This window comes from Peromyscus californicus, unplaced genomic scaffold (assembly GCF_007827085.1).
Source record: "Peromyscus californicus insignis strain IS unplaced genomic scaffold, ASM782708v3 Scaffold_4__1_contigs__length_199733344, whole genome shotgun sequence".
Classification (NCBI taxonomy): domain Eukaryota; kingdom Metazoa; phylum Chordata; class Mammalia; order Rodentia; family Cricetidae; genus Peromyscus; species Peromyscus californicus.
In genome coordinates, this window is record NW_026294562.1 from 111118208 (window position 1) to 111133414 (window position 15207).

Here is a 15207-nt window from a genome sequence, read left to right on the forward strand (position 1 = left end):
CTCTCAAGAAATACTTTGCTTGTGGGCTTCCCATCTTGCAACTTATTTCATGGGCACACAGCCAAGAATTGAATGACTTTAAATGGCCTCCTCCGTTATTCTCCTTAGCAGCTTCATAAGCATTATAGGAATCTACAATTTTAATTTCTTTTACAAACCCTGAAATGCAAAAGTCTGTAAGCCATTTTCTTTCCCCCATGGCTCTTTAGCGATCATTACATTGCTCTGTTTTACAGACAAAGGCAAGAGAGCAAGTGACTTTTGCCTGATGGCTGGTGAACACCATTATTATGTAGGGAGTTTCAGTGACCCCAGTGATTTGAGGACAAGGCTATTTATTCCCTGGGATGTGTATCAGTCAGATAGGCAGTGCATGAGATCAACTATCTTGATTTGGAGGAGAATATGATTCCCAAATCAGATAAGAAGGGCAAGGCCTGACTATAATTCCATCATAGGAATGTAATCTCAGAAACGTATAACTAAAATACAAGTTTTACAAAAAGAAAAAAAAAGAAGGTGATGGATGACACTAATCCCATTATGAAAAGCTAAATGGTTGAAGACAATAATGATTAAGTGGCTGTGCTCCAGAGTCCTCCATATATCTGGGTTCAAAACCAATTCATCTTATTACTGTGAGATTGAAATACTTTGCTTACCCCTTGACTTATCTACATCCATATATCTAAATAGACATAATAATGATCCCATTATAGAATTACCTTTCAGATTAAAAGAGAAAGTATATGAGAATACCTACAAAAAGTCCTGGGATATGACTAACAACTAATAAACAGTGTGTGTTAGCTTGCCTATCATAGATTTTTTCCTGTTCCTGGGATTTCTATCTACCTTTTTGCTTTCCTTTCCTAATATTTCCTGATTCCACCATTGTATATATTCTATCACATCTAACCTGCTGCCTGTTCCTTGGGGTTCCCTGGTGACCTGAGATCAATGGAACCAGTTTTTCTCTTGTCTTATTTTGTTCCATCATCTGGAGAGTGGGAAAATAGTTGTATGTATCAGACAGAGCAGTCAGGATAATGACATGGCATCATTCACATCTAGGCCCATAATCAGCACTGCACAACTGGCTGATAGTAGGGGCATTACTCTCAGCCACAGTGTCTTTATCACTTCTCCTCACTTGCAGATTTCTGTCATTTTCTAAGAGTTAGTTCAAAACCAGCCTCCTGTAAGAAACATCTTCTCCAACCTAAACTTCAGTTGACCTTTCCAACACCAGCTCTGTGTCTAGATTTGTTTGTCTGTTCCCCAAATACTCTGTACCCGAGCATAGAATTTTTTAAATTAAAATGACCTGTTTTCTTTTCCCCTTCCATGACACTGTACCATCTTTTAGAGCAAATGCCATGCTCCTTGTCTGACTCACTGTATGTTACCATAAACACCAGACATGCATTTTAAAGCAAGAGTCAGAGACTTCAGCAAATTCCTCTGCATCGATCCCTGAAGTCCCATACCTGTCAGTGTCTTTCTCTGTCATGATTTCTTTTTTTATCTTCCCTTGTAAAAGAAATTTCTGGATTCATCCAATATTTTATCTGTAAGTTGAGCAATGAAATCTGGAGAAATACAATTGTGTGGGTAAAAACTTGCAAAAGCCCTTTCTTTTTCTTTAAATGCTACATAAACAGACAATAAAACAAAACAGCACTTGGGAGGCAGAGCCAGGCGGATCTCTGTGAGTTCGAGGCCAGCCTGGTCTCCAAAGAGAGTTCCAGGAAAGGCACAAAGCTACACAGAGAAACCCTGTCTCAAAAAACCATAAAAAAAAAAAAGTCCCAATCATGTAACCCATGATTTATAGTTTTTAAAGCAATTACTTCTAGTCAGACAGATGTTACTTATTTCCTATGACATGGCCTCAGAGGAGTAGGTTTTCACAAAAATCGAAGAGTTTATGCATGACTTTGAACATAGTAATTGTTCTAAAATCTGGTGAAAAGATGAATGAAGAAGAATGGAATTAAGAACAATGATTAAGAGTAAATTGCTTTTCTGACTTGAGGATGCTCTTTGTCTAAACTCTTTTGGTAGGGAGCTGTGGAGGTGACTCACTGAGTAGTTCTTGCTCTACAAGCATGAGGGCCTAACTTGAATTCCCAGCACTCATTTATATAGCTGGGTATGATTGTGTGCTTGTAATCCCGGCAATGGAGGGACAGAGAAAATCAGACCCTGAGAGCTTTCTGCCCATCCTATCTAACCCAAATCACAAGCTTCCAGGTCAGCAAGAGACCCTATCTCAAGGGAATAAAGTTGAGACAAATAAGGAAGGCACTTAATATAGGCCTCCTTATACACACATACATGCATGTGACACATACATGCTACCACCACAAAAATAAGAAAAAAACATTTTAGTAGAAGAGAAAATAGTTATCAAATGTGTAATAGTAGAGAAGGTGGAGTAAAAAGCGTGTAACAAATTCTTGCAGATAAAAAGTGCTAAATGTAAAAAGCCACCAAACTGGACTTGAAAGATCAAAACAATGGACAAATAGATCAGTTTTTGTTAAACCATTGGTCTCTCTATTCATTGAGGGATATTTAAATTGGGGGTCAACAAGCAGTGGTTAATTATGATTAAACCCCTTTTATCATTGGTCTCAGTGAGCAGAATGCAATAATGCTGGACAATTGAAGAGACTGAAATGATTTTCTGCACAGTCATTCTGACACAATTAGAAGCTTTAGAAAGCACATGTTAAGAAGAGGACCTGGCCCCAGGAACCCCCACCCAACTCTGTCCCAGTTGCCGGCCAGTAGGTAAAACTTCTGCAGGAAGGCCCCCCTCACCAAAACCCCCCATCAGATGCATGCCCCCATACCCATCCTCCTGAGACCCCAGTAACTTCCTGAGGCATGGAAACCAAACTGCCAGCTCTCATTGGACCAAGAGTCCAATGACTCTGCTCATACCCAGAGAATCGTGCCCCTAGGGCCCATCCCTGGGACACAATGAGTCCCTGGGAACCCCTATCCAACTCTGTCCCAATTGTTGGCCAGTAGGCAAAACTTCTGCAGGAAGGCCCCCCTCACCAAAACCCCCCACTAGACCCTGCAATCTACATGCCCTGCCCCAATAGCCATCTGTCTGAGACCCCAGCAACTTCCTGAGTCAAGGAAACCAAACTGCCAGCTCTCATTTGGCCAATAGTAACTTTCTGAGGCACAGAAACCAAACCACCAGCTCTCATTGGACAAAGACTTCTCATTGGACCAAGAGTAACCTCCTGAAACAGGGAATCCTCCAGCCCTTATTAGATCAAGAGTGGCTTTCTGAGACATAGAATCTACCACCTCTCATTGGACCAAGAGAGGCTTATTGAAACAGAATCTGTCAGCTCTGACTGGACCAAGAGCCCTGATAAGACCAAAAGTGGCTCCGTGAGTCACATAATCAACTAGCTTGTGTAGTTGGAGTTTCCATTTGTAGTTGGAGTTTTTTCTCTGGGTCCTGCCAAGCCCTGGCAGTCTGACAGCCCACTTACAAAATAAACACACAGACATTTATATTATTTACAAACTATATGGCCATGACAGGCTTTTTGCTAACTGTTCTTATATCTTAAATTAACCCATTTCTATATATCTATATCTTGCCACGTGGCTTGTGGCTTACCAGCATCTTTACGTGTTGTTTGTCATGGAGGCAGCTGACAGTGTCTCCCCCCATCAGCCTTTCACTTCCCAGAATTCTCCTCTCTCCTTGTCCTGCCTATACTTCCTGCCTGGCCACTGGTCAATTAGTGTTTTATTTATACAGAACGATATCCACAGCAAGCTTGGGTTGACCCAAGAGCAGCTCCCTGAGACACAGAATCTGCCTGCTCCAATTAGACCAAGAGCTAAGATTGGACCCAGAGGGGCCCCCTGAGACACAGACACAACAAGCACAATAGCAACTTGCTCAGACACAGATACCTCTTGTACCTATTAGAGGAGGAGATAGGCAGACATCAAGGCAAAAATACATACAACAACATAAAGAGCAATACAGCATCACCAGAACCTAGCCCTCCTCCAGCACCAAGACTGAACATCACAATGTAGAAGAAGCAAAAGAAAGTGACCTTAAGAATACCATCAGAAGATGCTAGAAGCCTTTCAAGAAAAAATGAAAAATAAAATTGAGGAAAGGACACACAAAAAAAATTGGAAGAAATCAATAAAGAAATAGAGGAAAAGACAGAAAATGGAAGAAATCAATAAATCCCTTAAAGAAAGCCAAGAAAACCATGAAAAAGCACAATTAAACATGTGAGGGAAACAGTTCAAGACCTGAAAAGGGAAATAGAAACAATGCAGAAGACACAAACAGAGGGAATGCTGGAAATAGAAAATCTGAGTAAAGGAACAGGAAATACAGATGCAATCATAACCAACAGAACACAAGAGATGGAAGAGAGAATCTCTGGTGTAGAGGATACAATAGAGGAAATAGATTTTCAGTCAAAGAAAATACCAAAGCCAAAAAGGTCATAACACAAAACATCCAGGAAATCTGGGACACTATGAAAAGACCAAATCTAAGAATAATAGGGATAGAAGAAGGAGAAGAATACCAACTCAAAGGCACAGAAAATATATTCAAAAATATCATAGAAGAAAACATTCCCAACTTAAAGAAGGAAATACCTATGAAGGTACAAGAAGCCTATAGAACACCAAATAGACTAGACCTCCCCCAAAAAGTCCCCTCACCACATAATAATTAAACAACTAAACCTACAGAATAAAGAAAAACTATTAAGAGCAGCAAAGGAAAAAGGCCAAGTGACTTATAAAGGCAAAACCATCAGAATAACACCCGACTTCTCAATGGAGACTTTGAAAGCCAGAAGGACCTGGACAGATGTAATGCAGACACTAAGGGACCATGGATGCCAGTCTATACTCATCAAAACTTTCAATCACCATAGATGGAGTGAACAAGACATTCCAAGACAAAACCAGATTTAAACAATACCTATCCAAAAATCCAGCCCTACAGATGCAATAGAAGGAAAATTCCAACCTAAGGAAGCCAGATACACCCACAAAAACACAGGCAATAGATAACCACACAGCAGAGAAATACACACATACTTCCACCAAAAGATAACAGGAACTAACAATCACTGGTCATTAATATCCCTTAATATCAATGGAATTAATTCACCTATAAAAATACACAGGCTAACAGAATGGTTACAAAAGCAAGACCCATCTTTTTGCTGCATACAAGAAACACACCTCAATTTCAAAGACAGACACTACCTCAGAATAACAGGCTGGGAAAAGTCTTTTCAATCAAATGGTCTTAATAAACAAGCTGGCGGCCGGGCGGTGGTGGCACACGCCTTTAATCCCAGCACTCGGGAGGCAGAGCCAGGCAGATCTCTGTGAGTTCGAGGCCAGCCTGGGCTACCAAGTGAGTCCCAGGAAAGGCACAAAGCTACACAGAGAAACCCTGTCTCGAAAAACCAAAAAAAAAAAAAAAAAAAAAAAAAAGAAAGAAACAAGCTGGTGTAGCTATCCTAATATCCAACAAAATAGACTTCAAACTAAAATCAATCAAAAGAGATAAAGAAAGACATTACATACTCATCACAGGAAAGATCCACCAAGATGAAGTTTCAATTCTGAACATTTATGCCCCAAACACAAGGGCACTCACATATGTAAAAGAAATATTACTAAAGCTTAAATCACATATAAAACCCCACACATTAATAGTGGAAGATTTCAACACCTCACTCTCACCACTGGACAGATCTACCAAATCGAAACTTAACAGAGAAATAAGGGCCTTAACTGATGTTATGACTCAAATGGACTTAATATCTACAGAACATTCCATCCTAACAAAAAAGAATGTACATTCTTCTCAGCACCCCATGGAACCTTCTCTAAAATTGACCCACATACTCAGTCACAAAGCAAATCTCAACAGATATAAAAAAAATTAGAATAACCGCCTATATTCTATCAGACCACCTTGGTTTAAAGTTAGATTTCAACAACAACAGAAATTACAGAAAGCCTACAATCTCATGGAAACTGAATAATGCTCAACTGAATCACCAATGGGTCAAAGAATAAAGAAAGAAACAATGAAGAAATTAAAGACTTCCTAGAGATCAATGAAAACAAATATACTATATACCCAAACTTATGGGACATTATGAAAGAAGTTTTAAGAGGAAAATTCATAGCACTAAATGCCCACATAAAGAAGTTGGAGAAATCTCACACTAGTGACTTAACAGCACACCTGAAAGCTCTAGAACAAGAAGAAGCAAAGTCTCCCAGGAAGAATAGATGCCAGGAAATAATCAAATTGAGAGCTGAAATCAATAAAATAGAAACAAAGAGAACAATACAAAGAACCAATGAAACAAAGAGTTGGTTCTTTGAGAAAAGCAACAAGATAGACAAGCCCTTATCCAGACTAACCAAAAGGCAGAGAGAGAGAGAGAGAGAGAGAGAGAGAGAGAGAGAGAATCCAAATTAGCAAAATCAGAAATGAAAAGGGAGACATAACAACTGACAATGAGGAAATCCAGAGAATCATCAGGTCATGCTTCAAAAACCTGTACTCAACAAAATTGGAAAAATCTAAAAGAAATAGACAATTTTCTGGACAAGTACCACATACCTAACTTAAATCAAGACCAGATAAACTATTTAAATAGACAAATAACCCCTAAGGAAGTAGAAACAGTCATTAAAAGTCTCCCAACCAAAAAAAAAGCCCAGGACCAGATGGTTTCAATGAAGAATTCTATCAGATCTTCAAAGAAGAGTTAACACCAATACTTTATAAATTGTTCCATACAATAGATACAGAAGGAACATTACCAAACTCCTTCTGTAAGCCTACATTTACTCTGATTCCTAAACCAAACAAAGATGCAACAAAGAAAGAGAATTATAGACCAATCTCCCTCATGAACATTGATTCAAAAATACTCAGTAAAATACTGGTAAACAGAGTCCAAGAACACATCAAAACAGCTATCCACCATGATCAAATAGGCTTCATCCCAGAGATGCAAGGTTGGTTCAACATATGAAAGTCTGTCAATGTAAGACGCCAAATAAACAAACTGAAAGAAAAAAAAAAACATGATCATTTTATTAGATGCTGAAAAGGCCTTTGACAAAATTCAACACCCCTTCATGATAAAGGTCTTGGAGAGATTAGGAATATAGGGAACATACCTAAACATAATAAAGGCAATTTACAGCAAGCCAACAGCAAACATCAAATTAAATGGAGAGAAACTCAAAGCAGTTCCTCTAAAATCAGGAACAAGACAAGGCTGCCCTACTTGCCCCATATTTATTCAATATAGTACTTGAAGTTCTTGCTAGAGCAATAAGACAACAAAAGGAGATCAAGGAGATACAGATTGGAAAGGAAGAAGTCAAACTTTCACTATTTGCAGATGATATGAGAGTACACATAAGTGACCCCGAAAATTAGACCAAGTAACTCCTACAGCTGATAAACACCTTCAGTGATGTGGCAGGATACAAGATTAAATAAAAAAAAAATCAGTAACCCTCCTATACACAAATGACAAATGGGCCTTGAAAGAAAACAGAGAAACATCCCCCTTTACAATAGCCACAAATAATATAAAATACCTTGGGGTAACTCTTACTAAGCAAGTGAAGGACCTGTTATGACAAGAATTTTAAGTCTCTGAAGAAAGAAATTGAAGAAGATATCTGAAAATGGAAAGATCTCCCATGCTCATGGATAGGTAGGATTAACATAGTAAAAATGACAACCTTACCAAAAGCAAAATTCAATGCAATCCCCATCAAAATCCCAACAAATTATTCACAGAAATGGAAAGAACAATACTCAATTTCATATGGAAAAACAAAAAACCCAGGATAGCTAAAAAAATCCTGTACAATAAAACAACCTCTGGAGGCATCATGATCCCTGACTTCAAGCTATAGAGCTACAGTAATAAAAACAGCTTGGTATTGGCATAAAAACTTACATGAGGACCAATGGAATCAAATTGAAGACCATGACATTAATCTGCACATGTAAGAACACCTAATTTTTGACAAAGAAGCCAAAACTGTATAATGGAAAAAAGAAAGCATCTTCAACAAATGGGGCTGACATAACTGGATGTCAACATGTAGAAGATTGCAAATAGATACATATCTGTCACTGTGCACAAAACTTAAGTGCAAGTGGATCAAAGACATCAACATAAACCCAGTTACTCTGAACCTGATAGAAGAGAAAGTAGGAAGTAGTCTTGAATGCATTGGCACCGGAAATCACTTCCTAAATATATCAACATTAGCAAAGACACTGGGAGCAACAATTAATAAATGGAACCTCTTGAAACTGCGAAGCTTTTGAAGGCCAAGGACATGGTCAATAAGACAAAATGACAGCCTACAGAATGAGAAAAGATGTTCACCAACCCCACATCTAACAGAGGGCTGATATCCCAGAATATATAAAGAACTCAAGAAATTAGACATCAAAATACCTAACAGTCCAATTAAGAAATGGCCTATAGAGCTAAACAGAGAATTCTCAACAGAAGAAGCTCAAATGGCTGAAAGACGTTTAAGGAATTGCTCAACATCCTTAATCATCAGGGAAATGTAGGTCAAAATGACTCTGAGATACCATCTTACACCTGTCAGAATGGTTAAGATCAAAAACAATAAAGACAGCTTATGTTGGAGAGGATGTGGAGCAAGGGGAACACTCCTACACTGTTGGTGGGAATGCAAACTTGTACAGAAACTTTGGAAATCAGTATGGCGCTTTCTCAGAAAATTGGGAATCAATCTCCCTCAAGACCCAGCTATACCACTCTTGGGCATATACCCAAGGAATGCTCAATCATACCACAATGACACATGCTCAATTATGTTCATAGCAGCATTATTTGTAATAGCTAGAACCTGGAAACAACCTAGATGCCCTTCAACTGAAGAATGGATAAATACAATTTGGTACATATACACAATGGAGTACTACTCAGCAGAGAAAAACAGTGACATCATGAGATTTGCAGGCAAATGGATGGAACTAGAAAATATCATTCTGAGTGAGATAACCCAGATTCAGAAAGACAAACATGGTATGTACTCACTCATAAGTAGATACTAGATGTAAAGCAAAGGATAACCAGACTGCAACTCACAGCTCCAGGGAGGCTACCTAGTAAAGAGGACCCTAGGAAAGACACAGGGATTGCCCATCAACAGAGAAATGGATGAGATCTACATGAGCAAACTGAGGGTTGGGGGTTGTAATGGAGGGTAAGGGTCAGGGGAAAGAGAGTTTAGGGGAGCGGGAGGTCCTAGCTGGATCAGGAATAGAGTGGGAGAACAAGGAAAGAGATACCATGATAAATGAAGACACCATGGGAATAGGAAGAAGCAGAGTGCTAGAGAGGTCCCCAGGAATCCACAAAGATGACTCCACTATAGACTACTGGCAATGGTTGAGAGGGTGCCTGATCTGACCTACTCTGGTGGTCCGATGGCTGAACACCCTAACTGTCATGATAGAACTCTCATCCAGTGACTGATGGAAGCAGATGCTGAGATCCATGGCCAAGCCCCAAGCGGAGCTCCAGGACTCCAATCCAAGAGAGAAAGGAGGGATTATATGAGCAAGAGATATGGAGACCATGACTGGAAAAAGTACAGAGACAACCAGGCAAACTAGTGGAAACACATGAACTGTGAACCAATAGCTGAGGAGCTCCTATGGTACTAGACTAGTCCCTCTGGCTAAGTGAGACAGTTGTTTAGCTTGAACTGTTTTGGGGGCCCCCAGGCAGTGAGACTGAGACCTGTCCTTGGTGCATGAGCTGGCTTTTTGGAACCTAGTGCCTATGCTGAGACACTTTACTCAGCCTTGGTGCAAGGATGAAGGGCTTGGACCTGCCTCAACCAAATGTACCAGGTTCTGCTGACTCCCCAGGGGAGACCTTACCTAGGAGGAGGTGGGAATGGGGGCTGGTTTGGGGCGGAAGGCTGGGGGGTGGGAGGAGGGAGGACAGGGGAGTCCTTGGTTGATATGTAAAACGAATAGAAAATCTCTTAATAAGCCTGGGAAGGACATTTTAGATAATGTAATACATACACTTAAAGATGTAGAGATAACAACTATGTGGCACATTTAGGAAATGTTGGGAAGCCCTTGTGACTAAAGACCAACTTTACAGTTTGTGAATAAAGTAATACAGGTGTCCATGGTGATGGAAGACCCAGTTCTCAATTACTTTGAATGTCTTTTATGCAGCAAATACATTGTTTCTTAAAACTCTGACATATTTCAATAAAATCTGAAAATGAAAAAAAAAATTAATAAAAAAGAAGAGTACCTGATGTCCCTTTGAAACTGTTAACTAGCTTCCAATATTCTAACACTGCTGTATCATTATGAAGTTATATAAAAATCCTTTTTAAATCTGTGATGAAAGAAGTATGGAGAGGAGGAAGAACAATTTTCTATCTCTGAATTGAAAATAACAAAAATAATTATTTTTACAGCTAATGTAACATCAAGAGTTAACAGATCCAAGGGCTTTTGAACAGATCAGTGATAGAGCTTGTGCTTAACATGTGCGAAACCCTGGGCTCAGTCACAGATATCCTCAGGCCTACTCACAAGATGAGAAGAAAAAGGTCCAGTGGACTTTGCTCATAAATCATGTAGCTCAGCAACATCTGAACACTATCTAACTGAGTGCGTTGACTGGTTGAAAGAATTAACATACACATGTGGTGGAGGGAAGTCAGCCAATGACAAGTGAGCTCCAGGAAAGGCGCAAAGCTACACAGAGAAACCCTGTCTCGAAAAAACAAAAACAAAAACAAAAAAAAACAAACAAAAAAAAAAAAGTAAGTTGTCTGTGAGGCAAGGTTTGGCAATGCATATCAAGTTCTATTCTGGGTGAGAATGTCCCACCAGTGGACTTTTATTAAAGTGTAGGTATCTGAAAATTAGGTCATTTATGTAGCAGAGTGACAACAGACTTACTAGCTGTATTAATGTTCCTCATCAATATCCAGGTACTTTCAGAAGCATGGGTTAGTTGCAACTGGTTCCCTTACACTTTGGAATAACATAACAGTTTTTCTTTTTGGCCAATCAAATGTTTGCAGAAGGAATATATGGCACTTTGTGGTAGAAAATTCTAAAACACAATGCAAAATCCTTTCTTCATTCCTTCACTCTTGCTGGACTGGTTCCATTGTATTGGCTTCCAGAGCAAAGATATCTTCATGCCAAAGATTACCTGCTGTGGGAAGGAAATCCTGGAGATGAATTCACCTTGACATTTAAGGAAACACATAGATTTGTGTGGTTGTCTATACCAGCATAATCTAACCCACTGAGACACCAGTAAGCTTAGTGTTATCATTTGATTCCTTTTATCATATCCATACCAAGAGATAATAAACATCTAAGCATATACAGGCATTTAGTTAGCTTAGCAGCCTTTTCTCATTACAATTTATAAACCCAGTGAGTATTAATCTCCATCAGTGTCTTATCAGCTTTGCTAATATGAATTAGTATCCTAGGGTTTGATTGACTCTGGCATGCTGACAATGTGAATTTTCAAACCTATAAAACAAAAACAACCTGACCCTTGAATCTGAGGTGGTTGCCAAGGTAACTCTCTCCTTTCAGAGATTCTTTGAAGCCAGGTGTTTCTCTCTGACATTTCTAACCTGTTTCCACACATATTTATTAGGAGAATCAACAAAATCACTGATGTTTTAAACTTGAACAACCCACTGGGATAATTTACCAATTTTAAAGGCAAACTCAGTCACTAACTCTTTAATGTGCATCTGCTATACACCACAGATGTTTCTATGTTTAACTCCATAATCCTCATACAGCCATAGAAGGTAAATTAAATCTATATTCAATTTGCAATGAACATCCTGTGGCTGAGCTAATATGAGTGTTCAGCTAACACAGAGTCAGAATTTTATCCCTGCTCTTCTAACTCAAGGTTCTGAGGTCATTCTGAACTGGAAGCATTTAACGATATTTTCATAATTCAGTTATAAGGAACCTCCAGTGAATCCTTGCAGTGATTCGATAAACACATCCCTGCTTGCCCTCTCACTATGATATTTAATTTGATATATTCTGAATACATTTTCCATTTTTCACCTCATTCATTAGCAAGAATGAAGAATGCTCAATAAGGACATAAAATAGCATAATTTCTATGTAGCCAAAGTGAATCATGTACAATAACTTGCAAGAAATACAAATAATTCTACAGGATTATATTGAATACATATTGACACAAATTAGCTTGACTTGTTTCCAACCATCTTCTCTAATTCTGTGGTCATTTATCTAAGCAACATTTATTGTGTTTCTATAATATTTCAGCATCAATAATATTAGCAAGACATGGCACTCCCAAAAAGACAAGGTAGGAAACAATTTTGGATAAACACATGGAATAACTATAACTATAACTATAACTATATATATATATGATAGATAGATACAATATATTTATATCTTTCCCTATGTATTTTTCTAGACATTTAGTACTCTGAACATTGATAAGTGTTGTGTTTCGATAGAGAGAAATAAACCATAAGAAACAACAAATCCTATGAAGATATAGCATAATTTAGGGAACACAGTGGGTGTTCAGTAAATGCCACTTATGATTCTGTTTCTCTTTATCTGAGTTTGGAAAGTTTTCTTATTGTAAGAACAGAGAAACCTTCCTTGCACTTATGCTATATGACTGTAGATCCAAAGAGCACTTCTGGATAGGATCTGATCAACAGATAACTGTATTTTGTGGCTGTGTGATTTGGACAATGAGCCTTGATCTCTGTGTCAGGAAGAGAATGTTGAAGGGAAGGTATGAAGGTCAACCTTGCTTATCAACTTACTGGACCTTGAATGAACTAAAAGAAATGTCTCTGGGTGGGCTAGAAAGATTAACTAATGGAGGATAAGCATTATGGGCAGCACTGTCCAGACGTGGCCAAGACATAAAGAGGTCCAAGAAAAAAGCAGAAGTTTTCATTTGCTTGCCTCTACTGCTTGCTAGTTAGTGCTGTTGGAATTACTGACAGAGGAGGCCAACTTCTTTAGCCTTCCACCATGGACAGATGGTCTGTAGCCCTCTAAAAATTCTCCTGGCCTTCATTTCTAGACTGTAACTGCTGAGGGGTCTAGTCTCATAGATTGAGCAGTTAGTTACCTAGTTCTCAGCCACATTAGCATGCAGACAGCCACTATTGGTTTACCAAATTCAAAGTTTGTAAGGCAATCTAATTTCCTTTGCAACACATATCCACTCTAATGATTCTGTTGCTCTAAAGAACCTTGACTAATACAGAAGCCACACTAACTTTCCTATACTTTGCCTTGGGGGAGGAACGTGCCACTTTCCCTACAATCTGTTGGGTCTAATAGAGGATTGTATAATACCAATATTACCTGATGCAGGCCCTGCAGGAGACCCAAAGTCGGGCTCCAACAGTTCAGTTTTCAAGACTATGATTTATAAATTTTCCCCTCCTCCAAGTGTATTCAATACAAGTTTATAGTAGTGTAGTTCCAAATTACCCTGGGATGTTTCATTTCTTCCCAGAATAAAGGCTCCAAAATGAAAAGTCTCTTAAAACCCTGGCTGACTAGGCCACCTGACCTTGGTGATCTTGTTTTGGGATGGACTTTACCTGAGACTACAGTAATCTTAAGATCTTAATTTGTAAGGTCATATGCTACTTTTAAAAGTATTTATACTCTGTTTGATTAATATGATGAATTACTTCTATTAGAAACACTTCTTTTTGAAAAATTTAATTTATTTATCTATTATGCATATAGTGCTTTGCCTGCACACAAAAAGGGGCACCAGATCTCATTATAGATGGTTGTGAGCCACCAAGCATTTGCTGGGATTTGAAATCAGGACCTCTGAATGAGCAGCCATTGCTCTTAACCTTTGAGCCATCTCTCCAGCCCTAGAAACAATTCTTACAGCTTGTCTGAAATGATATTCTAACTCTCAGAGACAGAAAAGAAAGTGGAATCCTTTGGGATAAAAAAGGACTGTATCTCATAAGTGTCCTTAAACTAATGTCTCTGCCTGTAAAAATCACATCACCATTGAGCAGATTAAAAAAAAACATCTGTCCCATAATTAAGGAGGGAAACTTCCAGTCTAACCATGTATCATTTGAGTACTTCATTCAATTTTTCAAAATTGTTTTGTACTTCTTATTTGTAAATCTCTGAGATAACATTAGAAATTCAAAGATATTAAAGATCTGTTCTGAAAAAGTCATAGCAATGCAATGTCATTCCTATTAAACTGATAATACAGTCTAAAGTCTAAGACTGTCCATAGGATATAGATTGGTTTTCACCTGACCTGAGAAAGCAAAGGAAAACAATCATAAGAAATCTATACACCACCATAAATGGAAGAAAGTAAAAAAAAATCATTTGAACCCTTTTTGTTTTCAGAAGAAATATCTTGCTATCATTCTTGATTTCTTCTACATAGTAGCTTATGCAACCATAAAATAAAAGAGAAACTGAAAAAATGCAATGAATGCTTACTCAATATCAATTTAGTCTTTTCAGAGTTTGGATTTGTCTGAGAGATTTTACTTGGTCTTAAAATATATGGGTTCCAATGACAATTAAATTCATCCAGTAATTTGAGATTAAACCATAAGCTTGGCCTTCATGAAATTACTGTTTATGTAAAAATACTTAGCACCCTGAATGACACAATTAAAATTCTTGATAAAATGTGCCCAGTGTGATTGCAGTTATAAAAGAATTGGGATTATGGTCTTTCTTAATCCCAGCCAGAACAGAGTGCAGAAGGAGTTCTCTGGGATTGAAGCTGTTAGTCACCAGATGGGAAGAGCTTTATGTGTCTTCCTTTACACTGTCTTAAAATAAAATTAAAGTTGTTCACCTTAGCATAACCCAATGATCTGGACACTTCCTGAGAACTTTTGTAATCTAGCTCTTTCTGAATAAAGCTGTTATAAGTGATACTGTCAGACCTAAAAACAAAACAAAATAAACAGAGTAAGCTATTCCCAACAACTCACTGGGAGTTTATAAAACAAGAAGAATGTTAAGAGAAACACGCAGATAACTAAAGA

General features: G+C 38.3%; 1 protein-coding gene across 20 annotated transcripts in view; it reads right to left on the reverse strand.

Moving 5' to 3' along the window:
* Dlg2 (discs large MAGUK scaffold protein 2) overlaps positions 1-15207 on the reverse strand; it is a 1877153-nt gene that overhangs the window by 924772 nt on the left and 937174 nt on the right. The window lies entirely within an intron of this gene.